Source organism: Rutilus rutilus (assembly GCF_951802725.1).
Source record: "Rutilus rutilus genome assembly, chromosome: 3".
Classification (NCBI taxonomy): Eukaryota; Metazoa; Chordata; class Actinopteri; order Cypriniformes; family Leuciscidae; genus Rutilus; species Rutilus rutilus.
The window spans coordinates 45,916,733-45,929,012 of NC_140211.1; the positions used below are offsets into that span (position 1 = coordinate 45,916,733).

A 12,280-nucleotide genomic window follows, 5' to 3' on the forward strand; every position below is an offset into this window, starting at 1 on the left:
TTGCATTGCAGGCGGATTCAAGCTGTGGTGAATTCAGCTCGGAGTCGAGCGAGAAGAAAGACGGTAAGATTTATTAGATTAGATTCGTTTTTGGTCAATGTAACTATTTTTCAGGTGCATTAATAGATGTGTGTTGTCCATACGCAGTGCATTGCGCAGTATTGATTGTCTTTATTGGTTTTAACAGCTGCTAAAAGCGAGACAGAGTGTGCTAGCTGAGGATGAGGTGGGCCTTCGGAAGTGTGCTACCATAGACCTGATGTCTGATGAGGAAGACGGCATCGTTGGCGGGGTGTCTGGATGGATTGTGCGACCTCCGTCCTTTCACCGCCAGGAGCTCACCGAGCTCTGTGCCACGCTGCAGTCGAGATTAGAGGCGACTCCAAAGTACAGGGCAACGCACCACAGACGTCTGCAAAATGGACCGAATTCAGACAGAATGCCGCTAGTTACCTGCAGCTGTATTTTGTCAGGCCTTGTGAAATGTAAGAATATTCTGTTTTTCATGATTTCATCATAAAGCAAGAGGTCATGGGATTGATGGCTATTATTTGTTTAATAATTGTAAATAATCCTGTAATTTACAGGAAGCAGTATGCCATCTTCACAACTCTGAGACAAATTGTGGGCGCTACGAACTGGAGCAAGGTAAAAAAAAAAAAAAAAAGAATCTTACATTCTTTTATTTTTTTACTTTCATAAAAACTTACAAACATTTTAAAGGTAAGATTCAAAGAATATGCTTTCATTCTCTTGTATAAGAAAATAGATCCGTTATAGTTTACGATCTTAATCATACATTTTGTTTCCATAGAGTAACCTCGCCTCATAACGAGGGCGTAACCTCACATTTACTCAGAGCTATGTCTGCAAGTCCACATTTTCATGACGCTGATCATGACGACATTGTAAGTAACCTTTACTATTTTCTCCTTGTTTCATTTTACTGTGACTTGCGTTTTTTTAATTCATATCACTCTCATTTAATTGTTTTCCAGCTGCCTGTAAGACATACTACGAGACAGTACGCAGGAGCTTCAGGTACAAACAACCAGATCTGGCATTGCAGGCCGAAGCTGTGAAGAGTTCAGCTCGGAGTCGAGCGAGAAGAAAGAGGGTAAGATTTTTAGTCAATGTGACTATTTTTCACGTGCATTAATAGATGTTTTGTGTCCATACACAGTGCATCACAGTACTGATTGTCTGTATTGGTTGTTTTTACAGCTGCTAGAAGCGAGACGGTGTGCTAGGTGAGGATGACGTGGGCATTTGGAAGTGCGCCACCATAGATCTGATGTCCGATGAAGTTCAACCACCAGCCAGGAGCTCACAGAGCTCTGTGCTACGCTGCAGTCGAGATTAGAGGCGACTCCTAAATACAGGGCAACGCACCACAGACGTTTTCAAAGTGGATCGAATTCAGAGAGAACGCCGCTAGTCACCTACTACAGCTCCGAAGATGAAAACAGACACTAAGCTTCCAATTTGTTGTGTGTGCAGATGATCTATGCTTTGTACATAGGTGTATATTGTTTTGTGTCTGTGCTAATAAAGCTCTTTCTTTGAATAAACAGCATGTCCCTGGCAAATTTTCCATTCCTTTATAAATTCATGTCCTTGATGGTAATAATAGTCTAGTCCATAGGTTAACAATGACATGAATATACCACAGAATAGCATATTATGAATATAAAAAAATAATTTATATATTATTATTTATATGAATATTATAATTTTTTGAATTTTTAATGAGCGAGGGTGACCAATAGTAACAGATCTGCCAACCAATCACGAGTGATTTTTCTTGTTTAAACCACGTGGGTTCAACCAATAGTGAGTGAGGAAATTCAAGCCTTTCTCTGGCGGGAGCTGCTATTCATATGGTAATTATAGCCATTCACACCTCCGGCGCGAGCGCTCTGCATACGTCATGGTTCGTTTCCGACAATATTCGGCACAGACGAACGCGACGTTCACAGGCTGTAAATTGTCGTTAACTGCCGAAAATTAGGGAGATTTGCGGCCGTTTACGGGGTCGGAAATCCCAATTTTCATGCAGTGTAGTGTAAATGATTAATCACGTTTGAGATTTGTGCTGGCTACTGTATACAGGCCACCATACAGACTTTATCAAAGAATTTGCTGACTTTCTATCAGAGTTAGTACTGGTTGCAGATAAAGTCATAATTGTTGATGATTTTAATATACATGTAGATAAGACAACATGTGTCAGGACCTACTCATTGTCGTAATCATACCCTAGATCTAATATTATCACACGGAATCAATGTTGATGCCGTTGAAATTCTGCAGCAGAGCGATGACATCTCAGATCATTATCTAGTCTCGTGTAGACTTCATTTAGCCCAGGCTGCAAAGCCGACTCCGTGTCACAAATATGTTAGACCTATCACTTCTGCCACTAAAGATTGCTTTATTAATAATCTTCCTGATCACTTTCATCATCTCAGCACAGTAGCGCGGGAAGGGGGGTGCTGCGGGGGCTGCAGCCCCCTCGTCATAGCATCAGCACCCCCAAGTGGGGGGCTGTGAACTAACATAATATTGTACATTAAAAACGTGAAATAAAAATAAATAAATGGACAGCGTTAACTAACTCTCTTATGCCTAATGAAGTGAGTGTTCAAGCTACGGAGAAAATTAAATCAAGTTTTAATTTGTCATGCTTTGTTACGTTCAGAGCACGTGAGTGGAGAGCGCATTTCTGAATATTCCGCTCGCTCGCTCATTCCGCTCAGGGTCGCTCGCTCAACCCAGAATGGCCTGCTGGTTCAAAAATACGTGGAATAAGGGCTGCCTCCGACTAAAGTTTTTTCTAGTCGACTAGTAGTTGTTCATTTAAGCCATTAGTGTACAAATCGCCCCTTTATATTAATTTTATTACTTAAATAGTCTATATAACCTACATGATAATGAGCGTGTAGCCTGTACATAATATAGCCGCACTCAAGCGCACGGCCACACGCATAAAGATTGCCACAAAGAACCGGCAAAATTATGAATGTGTCAAAAATAGCAAGGAGACATTTAATTGTTTATTAATAAACTGGTGTTTTCTGTGATGCTGCAAAGATGGAGTTGACGATGAAGACTCGCCATGAACGCCAGAGAGAAATGCATGTGAAATACACATTCCATATGGATTATATAATCAGAGAATAGCCTATTTCTTTTCGTTTTGAATATTTACGTTTAACCCTCTGGGGTCTGAGCTGTTTTCTGGGCCCTGGAGGTGTTCTGACATGCTCTGACATTTGTGCTTATTTCTGTTACTTGTGACATTTTCATGGCTAAAGTCTAATTACACTGTATTCAGCACAAACTCTGCTACAATAATATATCAACAGCATGTGTGTAAAAGTTTGTAGTTTTGAGATAATGACATTTATGCGTGGTTTGTGAAAATACAAAAAAAAATTCTCACTGAAATAAGGTCATGAAACCCTTACTTATTATTTCTTCACAAGACTTTTGAAAATTGTATGACGTAGCCTAGAATATTTGCTCTAAAACTATGTGAAAATCACCCTGACTGCTCATTCAGAGAAGACAATATATTGATTTAAAATTTTTACGACGTGTTTTGTGTGAAAAAGCAATATGCGAAGGGGCGGATCATCTCATTAATATGTAAGGCTTTTTACACCTGAGAAAGACAAAGACACTCCCTAATGGCCCTATTAGGAGCTTATCAGGGCCCATCATTCTGACCAACCTTGCACAAAGAATGAGGAGATTAAAAAAAGAATGGCTTTTAAAATTGTTTGGATTTATTTACAACATAATCCAAAGATACACAAAAAAAAAAAAAAAAAACACTTATTGATAACAATGATCCAAAGAAAGAGACCTTTGTGCCATTCCTAAAAACATTGTACATACCTTTCATTTCCAAGGTGTTTGATTTTCACTTTACCATGTTCATGTACAGAGACATGTACTGTGAATGTTGAAGTCAGCAGGACTCAGTGGCATCTGGGCCCTGAAAAAAAAAAAAAAAAAAAAAAAGTGAACATACTGATATCAAGAGAAAGGCCTGCACGATTTTGGGAATACATTTGAGATTTTTCTGGTTAAAATTGCTTTTTAAAATTCACAGAATACACACACACACTCACACAAATGTTTCCAACAATATATTATATAATGAACACAGGTTTGTTGTGCCTTGTAGGTATAGGCTATGCGCAGTGCTGCATAAAATAATAACAATATAGCAGCCTATATACATTTTCAAAAAGATTTCAGTAACAACTAAGCTAGAGAAAAATATATTGATTATCATGTTACTTCAAATGTTTCCATTCGTTATGATGATATGAAATGAGATAATAGTAAAACATGAAGCCGTTTGGAGCGTTTTGCTTTTCCAAAATATGATGCATTCAAACGCGATCGCGATAAAAAATATGATACATTCAAACGCGATCGCGCTCAAATATAAAACATTATGGTTAGGCCTACCATATACATATCTACGTTTGAGCAGATATCCACAAACACAGTAACAGTAAACACGGGTCTAAATATTATAATATTCACCATATATCTAGCAACAGTTCAACTGCAATGTGAAATTTATGCAACAATAACAAACTAATATGTAAGAATTTCTTACCTTATCTTTCTTGTCTTGAAATCGCATTCTTCTTCTGGGGTAAAGCCAATGTAAACTCACGTCTTTCAAACTCGACGAAAAGCAGAGACTGATGAAGTGTTTTGTTTTTGAGGTAATGAGCGCGTTCGCGTTCCATGTGGAGATTTGCATGTGAATATCTTTTGCGCGAGTAGGCGTGGCCAAATTAACTGTAATGAGCAAGCGTTTGAGAAGCTGGACATCTTGTTGGTTTTATACAAATTACTTAAACAGAAAATATTTGTTTTCAGTTTGAATCCGATCATTTAAAAGTACACACTTAAATGTTTATAAAGGTATATGGCTCATAAATGTGTGACAAGTATTCGCTGAGTTTTGTTTCAGTTTATAGACGTGCTCAAGAAAAAAAAGTTCACCGCGACGGAGAGGCAGAACGCACACCCTGTTTATTTTCTTTATTTTTCAAAAGCACAATGTTTTGATTTGATTGTAAGTGGACACATACAAAAGTAGAAATATCACAGATTCTTTTTTTATATTTATTTTTTCTGTATGACCATAAATGACGGAGTAATTTAAGTTTAAAGTGCTACAATGTAAAAAAAGTCCAGCAAAACGCGGGGGCGCGTTTGCCGACCTCAAGACTTTAGACTTTTCAAGCTTTCTATAATAGATAGCCTATATTTCTAAAATCTGTGATGCACAAGCTGAGTTTCGGCGCCCTCCAGTTCACGTGCAATGCAAGTGATCGTGTCGGCACCTCATTACATTGTCTGCTATACATTTGCGTCTTATTTATTAAATACAGGCATTTGGTTGATAAAACATTGATCAAAATTATTATACAATTTATACAAAACGAAAATCTTTTAAAAATAGTCTTTCTACAAAACAAAACTCAATGAAGTGGTAAAAATCATGTCTTACCCACTCCACGTCTTCAGATATATTGCACATCTCATGATGTATCTTTATCTTTCTCATTCTGCATATGCTCACTTTCATAATCAACATTGATTAAATAAAAAAATAACATTAGCCTTTAATATTTAAGCATAAATATGAAACTAAATGTTTTCTTTAATGGCTACAACACATATACAGTACAGAGAAATTTCATGTCTTGTCGTTGGCCACAACATAATGACGTCACATATTTTCCAACCCAGCCCCCAGCCCCCCCTCCATGAGACAGCTTCCAGCGCGCCTGTCTCAGCATCCCAGATAGCTTAGAAGAACTCGATATTGCAACAGAAACTTTTAACTCTCTCTTTTCCAGCACTTTAGACACAGTTGCTCCGTTGCGCTTAAAGAAGATTAAAGAAAATAGTCCAATGCCGTGGTACAACGAGCACACTCGGGCCCTTAAGAGAGCAGCCAGAAAAATGGAGCGCAACTGGAAGAAAACAAAACTAGAGGTATTTCGCATTTCATTTCGCACTTCAGCTCGATTGCATACAGGGAGGCCTTAAAAGCTGCTAGATCTGCTTATTTTTCAACCCTATTAGAAGAAAATAAACAAAACCCTAGGTATTTATTTGAAACAGTGGCCAAACTAACGAAAAATAAAGCTTCAAGCCCAGAAGTTTCCAAGCAGCACAGCAAGTAATGACTTTATGAACTTCTTCACTTATAAGATTGATAATATCAGGGAGAAAACTATGCAACCGTCTACTACAGTATCGCATCAGGCAGTGCATTGTAGTGTCCCTAATGAAAAATTTGATTCATTCATTGCTATAGAAGAGGAAGAATTCGTTAAACTCGTTAAATCATCTAAATCGACAACATGTATGTTAGACCCTATACCGACTAAGCTACTGAAAGAGATACTTCCAGAGGTCATAGAGCCTCTTCTTAATATCATTAATTCATATTTGTCATTAGGATACGTACCAAAAACTTTTAAGCTGGCTATGATTAAACCGCTTGTTAAAAAAACGCAACTTGATCGTACAGAATTAGTCAATTACGGGCCGATCTCGAATCTACCTTTTCTGTCAAAGATACTAGAAAAGGCGGTATCCTCACAACTATGTTCCTTTTTAGAAAGAAATGATATCTGTGAGGATTTTCAGTCAGGATTTAGACCGTACCATAGTACTGGGACTGCTCTCATTAGAGTTATAAATGATTTGCTCTTATCATCCGATCGTGGGTGTATCTTTCTATTAGAAAGATTAGGACTTCCTGCTCAGCTACTGTTCGGACGCTCTTGCTTACTGCTCCGCGCTTTGCTCTATCGCTTTTACATTTTATCTCCTATTTTTTCTATATTTGATTTCCTTTATTTTATTTCCTTTTCTCACCTAATTTTAACTTCAGCAAATCAGCACAGTGCTCATACGACAAAGTTTGGATTACTACAAAAACTGAGAATTCTTTTACCCGACCAGCTTACATACCGGGAAAGGAAAACACAACTGCCTACAAGGATAAGAGAAAATGCCTCTTCTGGAATCTACTTGCTGCACTAACTGCCACAGACTTTTACAAAGGATTGCAGTTCTAGAAACAAAGTTATTTACGGGACCACCAAACCAGACGGAGCACACAACAGAGCTTCGTCATGGACACCCACAGCATACCGGTGAGTCCCATGAAACTAGTACTCCTCGACAGGTAGAGAAACAAGCCGATCGACTTACTAATCGATGGCACAAACAGGGAGCTAAACCCAAAGGCACTCGAGACATCAGATTGTCACGAGCATCACATATTACCGCAGTAGCATCCTCTACCCCAGATACAGCTCTGACAAGGATTGCAAACACTGGCCTCCTACCACCGCCTATACATCTTGAGAACAGATTTGAAGTACTAATGAATGTAAATGAGGAATCCACAAATGTGATGAATGTGATCGAACACAGACTGAATGGGCCAGTAGCTAACACTGATGCTAACTGGCGCTCAAGGTCGAGCAGACAGCGGCACTCAGCTCAGCGCGCAGCCGAGCCCAGGACTCTGATAGTGGGGGACTCCATAATCAGAAACATTAGCAACAGGGATACAACTACGTGCTGCCTTCCACAAGCAACAACTTCTGATATAAACAGGGAACTTCAGAACATTCTGATGAAACATAAGACTGCAAATCGACTCATCATACATGTGGGGAAGAATGATATTCATAAAGAGCAGTCAGAACTCCTTAAGAAGGATTTCAATGAACTTTTTGAAACACTTAAAAGACTGAAAGTTCAAACATTCATCAGTGGACCTCTCCCAGCAAGAGGAACAAACAGGTTTTCACGGTTGCTTGGGCTAAATACATGGCTGCAAAAAACCTGCAATATAAAAGCAGTGAACTTCATTGACAATTTCAATCTTTTCTGGAGTCAACGACAACTGTTTCATCGGGACGGCCATCACCCAAACAAACTTGGTTCAAGAGTGTTAAAGGACAATATCTACTTCTCCCTAAATCATCCTTCTGCGGTTTGTGCCAATCCACTCAATCTGAATGGCACACACACACCTGGACACAGTATGAATGACCACGGGACTTCACTTCAGCAGCAAAATGGACATGATAACACCACTCCGCCACAACAACCTCTGCTCACGGACACAATCTCAGCTGAGCCCTGCCCACAGAGCTCACCACAGACAGCCATATCAGAACTGCTTGAAGATTCAGCACCCAAGGACGACTTCCTGGAAAACAGCCAGGGAAGCCAGGACAGCATATTACAGCCTCCTATAACACCAGAGCAACAGCCCCTTTCACCAGACACTTTCTCCCTCTCCCCTGCAACGCCACTACTCTGCTTCTCACAGAAAATGGAAGAACTGGTGCATGCTGGAACCAGACTATCCCACTCTTTTGCTGCAAGCCCCCAGATACCAACTAAAAAAAGACAGGCACCACTACCACCAAAGCCTGCGGGCCCAGCTCGCCCTCCCCCTCCTCCTGTGAGAGCTCTTCGGCCTCTGCCACAACGCCAGGGCCCACACCCTCCTCCTTCTGCTCGAGGTGAACCAAAAACAACTGATACCAGCTCTCAGTGATATGTGTCGGGTGCCCGCTCTGATAACAGTAACTTTCTCAAATGTTTACAAAACAAGCGGGAACCCAGTGTGCCTGTATCTTTCTCTATTGCTGTTCTATTACATGATAGAAAGTCTAAGGCCTTCAATAGCCGTACAGCAAACCCAACTAATCTGGTGCCTATTACACGTCAAACTAATATTGCTGTGGGGAAAAGTAAGTCTGTTAAGTTAGCTCTTTTAAACATTCGCTCACTTAAAAATAAATCACTTCTAGTCAACAACTTAATAACCACAAACAACCTGGATTTTATGCTTCTAAATGAAACCTGGCTAGAAGACAGCTACAGTGCAACAATCCTCAATGAAGCAGCCCCTCCTAACTTTACTTTTATGAGTGTCTGCAGAGCTGTTAAGAGAGGTGGGGGTCTAGCTGCTCTTTTTAAAGATATCTATCAATGTAAGCAAATATCATTTGGGAATTACTTGTCTTTCGAATATCTGGGTTTTGTGTTAAAAGGTGCTCCACGCATTTTACTTTTCATTATTTACAGGCCTCCAAAATACTCTCCAGCCTTTGCTGAGGACTTTACAGAACTGTTATCAACAATTACCTCAGAGTTTGACTGTTTTGCCATTGCTGGAGATTTTAACATCCATATAGATAATGGAGAAAACAATATGGCAAAAGAAATCAAAACTGTTTTAAAAACTTTTGATCTGACTCAGCATGTACATGGACCCACACACAATCGTGGACACACTTTAGATTTACTTATCAGTAAGGGTCTAAACATTTCATCGATTGTTATTAAGGATGTAGCACTGTCTGATCATTTCTGTATTTTCTTTGATATATTGATCTCTCCTGCCACTGAAGCGAGATCTGTGTCTGTCAAGAAGAGATGCTTAAATGAGAACACTAGTGTCCTATTTATGAAGGCTATATCCTTAACACCAAGCATATCTGCAGACTCTGTTGATTTTCTCCTTGATTCTTTTAACTCAAAAGTTAAAGGTGTAATTGATGATATTGCTCCTGTTAAAGTCAGGAAGAAGAGTGGCAGAGAAAAGGCACCTTGGAGAAACTCAACAGCAGTGCAAAATATGAAAAGACAATGCAGAAAAGTAGAGCGCATGTGGCGGAAGACAAAACTTGTAGTCCATTATAACATCTACAAAGACAGCCTTCATGCTTTCAATATGGAACTAGGCAAAGCTAGACAGACTTTCTTCTCAAATATTATAAACAGCAATTTAAACAACACACGCACTCTTTTTGCTACTGTAGAGAGACTGACAAACCCCCCAAGCCAGATTCCCAGTGAAATGCTCTCAGACAGCAAGTGCAGTGAGTTTGCTTCTTTCTTCTCTGAGAAAATCAATAATATCAGAAAGGTGATCAGCACATCCTTGAGTTGCGCTGGGGTCAGACAGATCAAACCACCTGAGAAAGTAGTTACTATGTCTGATTTCAAAGAAATTGATGGCAAAATTTTGGAAGAAACCGTACAGCACCTTAAAACATCAACCTGCGCTCTTGACACACTTCCCACATCGTTTTTCAAAAGTGTGTTAAACAGTTTAGAAGCAGATCTTCTAGAAGTGGTAAATGCTTCACTTCTCTCTGGGAGTTTTCCAAACTCCCTAAAAACTGCAGTTGTCAAGCCCCTCCTGAAAAAGAGCAATCTGGATAAGACCATATTAAGCAACTATAGACCGATCTCAAATCTTCCCTTCATAGGCAAGGTCATTGAAAAAGTTGTCTTCAATCAGCTGAACAAATTCTTATGCTCGAATGGATACTTTGACAATTTTCAATCTGGTTTCCGACCGCACCACAGCACAGAGACAGCGCTCATAAAGATAATAAACGATATTCGCTTAAATACTGACTCAGGCAAATTATCAGTGCTGGTACTACTCGACCTCAGTGCTGCATTTGACACTGTCGATCACAACATACTTCTGGACAGGCTGGAAAACTGGGTGGGGCTTTCTGGGATAGTCCTAAAATGGTTCAGGTCATACTTAGATGGGAGAGGTTATTATGTGAGTATAGGAGACCATAAGTCTGAGTGGACATCCATGACATGCGGAGTCCCTCAAGGCTCAATTCTTGCACCACTCCTGTTCAACCTGTATATGCTCCCAATGAGCCAAATAATGAGAAAGAACCAAATTGCTTACCACAGCTATGCAGACGACACACAGCTCTACTTAGCCCTATCGCCTAACGATTACAGCCCCATTGACTCCCTGTGCCAATGCATTGATGAAGTCAACAGTTGGATGTGTCAAAACTTTCTTCAGTTAAACAAAGACAAAACTGAAGTCATTGCGTTTGGAAACAAAGATGAAGTTCTCAAGGTGAACGCATACCTTCACTCTAGGGGTCAAACAACTAAACATCAAGTCAGGAATCTTGGTGTGACACTAGAGTCAGACCTTAGTTTCAGTAGTCATGTCAAAGCAATAACTAAATCAGCATACTATCATCTGAAAAATATAGCAAGAATAAGATGCTTTGTTTCCAGACAAGACTTAGAGAAACTTGTTCATGCTTTCATCACCAGCAGGGTGGATTATTGTAATGGACTCCTCACTGGCCTTCCCAAAAAGACCATAAGACAGTTGCAGCTCATACAGAACGCTGCCGCCAGGATTCTGAGCAGAACCAGAAAATATGAACATATCACACCAGTCCTCAGGTCTTTACACTGGCTCCCAGTTAAATTTAGGATTGATTTTAAAGTATTATTACTGGTATATAAATCATTCAATGGCCTAGGACCTCAATACATTGCAGATATGCTCACTGAATATAAACCCAACAGATCACTCAGATCATTAGGATCATATCAGCTAGAAATACCAAGGGTTCACTCTAAGCATGGCGAGTCCGCTTTTAGCTATTATGCCAGCCGCAGCTGGAACCAGCTTCCAGAGGAGATCAGATGTGCTCCTACTGTAGTCACATTCAAATCCAGACTCAAAACACATCTGTTTAGCTATGCATTTAATGAATGAGCACTGTGCCACTGTTCGTCCGACTGTTTGTACTGTATTTTATTTTGTATTCTTCTAAACTGTTTTAACTATTCTTATTTCTTTTTATTATTTTAATTTCTTCTATGTAAAGCACTTTGAATTGCCATTGTGTATGAAATGTGCTATATAAATAAACTTGCCTTGCCTTGCCTTGCCTAGTGTTACTCAATCTTAGTGCTGCATTTGATACTATTGACCACAACATTCTTTTAAATAGACTCGAAAATTATGTTGGTATTAGTGGAATTGCATTAACATGGTTTAAATTATACTTATCTGCCCGTTATCAGTTTGTAGCAGTAAATGAAGAGATGTCTAATCAATCACAAGTTCAGTATGGCGTACCACAAGGCTCAGTACTAGGACCGTTGCTGTTCACTCTGTACATGCTACCCTTGGGAGATATCATTAGGAAGCATGGAATTGGTTTTCACTGTTATGCCGATGATACTCAGCTCTATATTTCTTCACGCCCTGACGAAACTTACCAATTCACAAAATTAACGGAATGTATAGGTGATATAAAAAATTTAATGACTAGTAATTTCCTACTACTGAATTCTGAAAAAACAGAGATTCTTATTATTGGACAAAAAACTTCCTCACGTAATAATCTAG

General features: G+C 39.5%; 1 long non-coding RNA gene across 1 annotated transcript; it reads left to right on the top strand.

Annotated features, from left to right (window-relative positions):
- Positions 1 to 356: 356 nt before the first annotated feature.
- LOC311288145 lies at positions 357 to 1,364 on the top strand. The gene is made up of 5 exons (XR_014626890.1): positions 357 to 485; positions 588 to 648; positions 815 to 908; positions 999 to 1,117; positions 1,225 to 1,364. It is a non-coding gene; the product is annotated as an uncharacterized lncRNA (long non-coding RNA).
- The last annotated feature ends 10,916 nt before the right edge of the window (positions 1,365 to 12,280 follow it).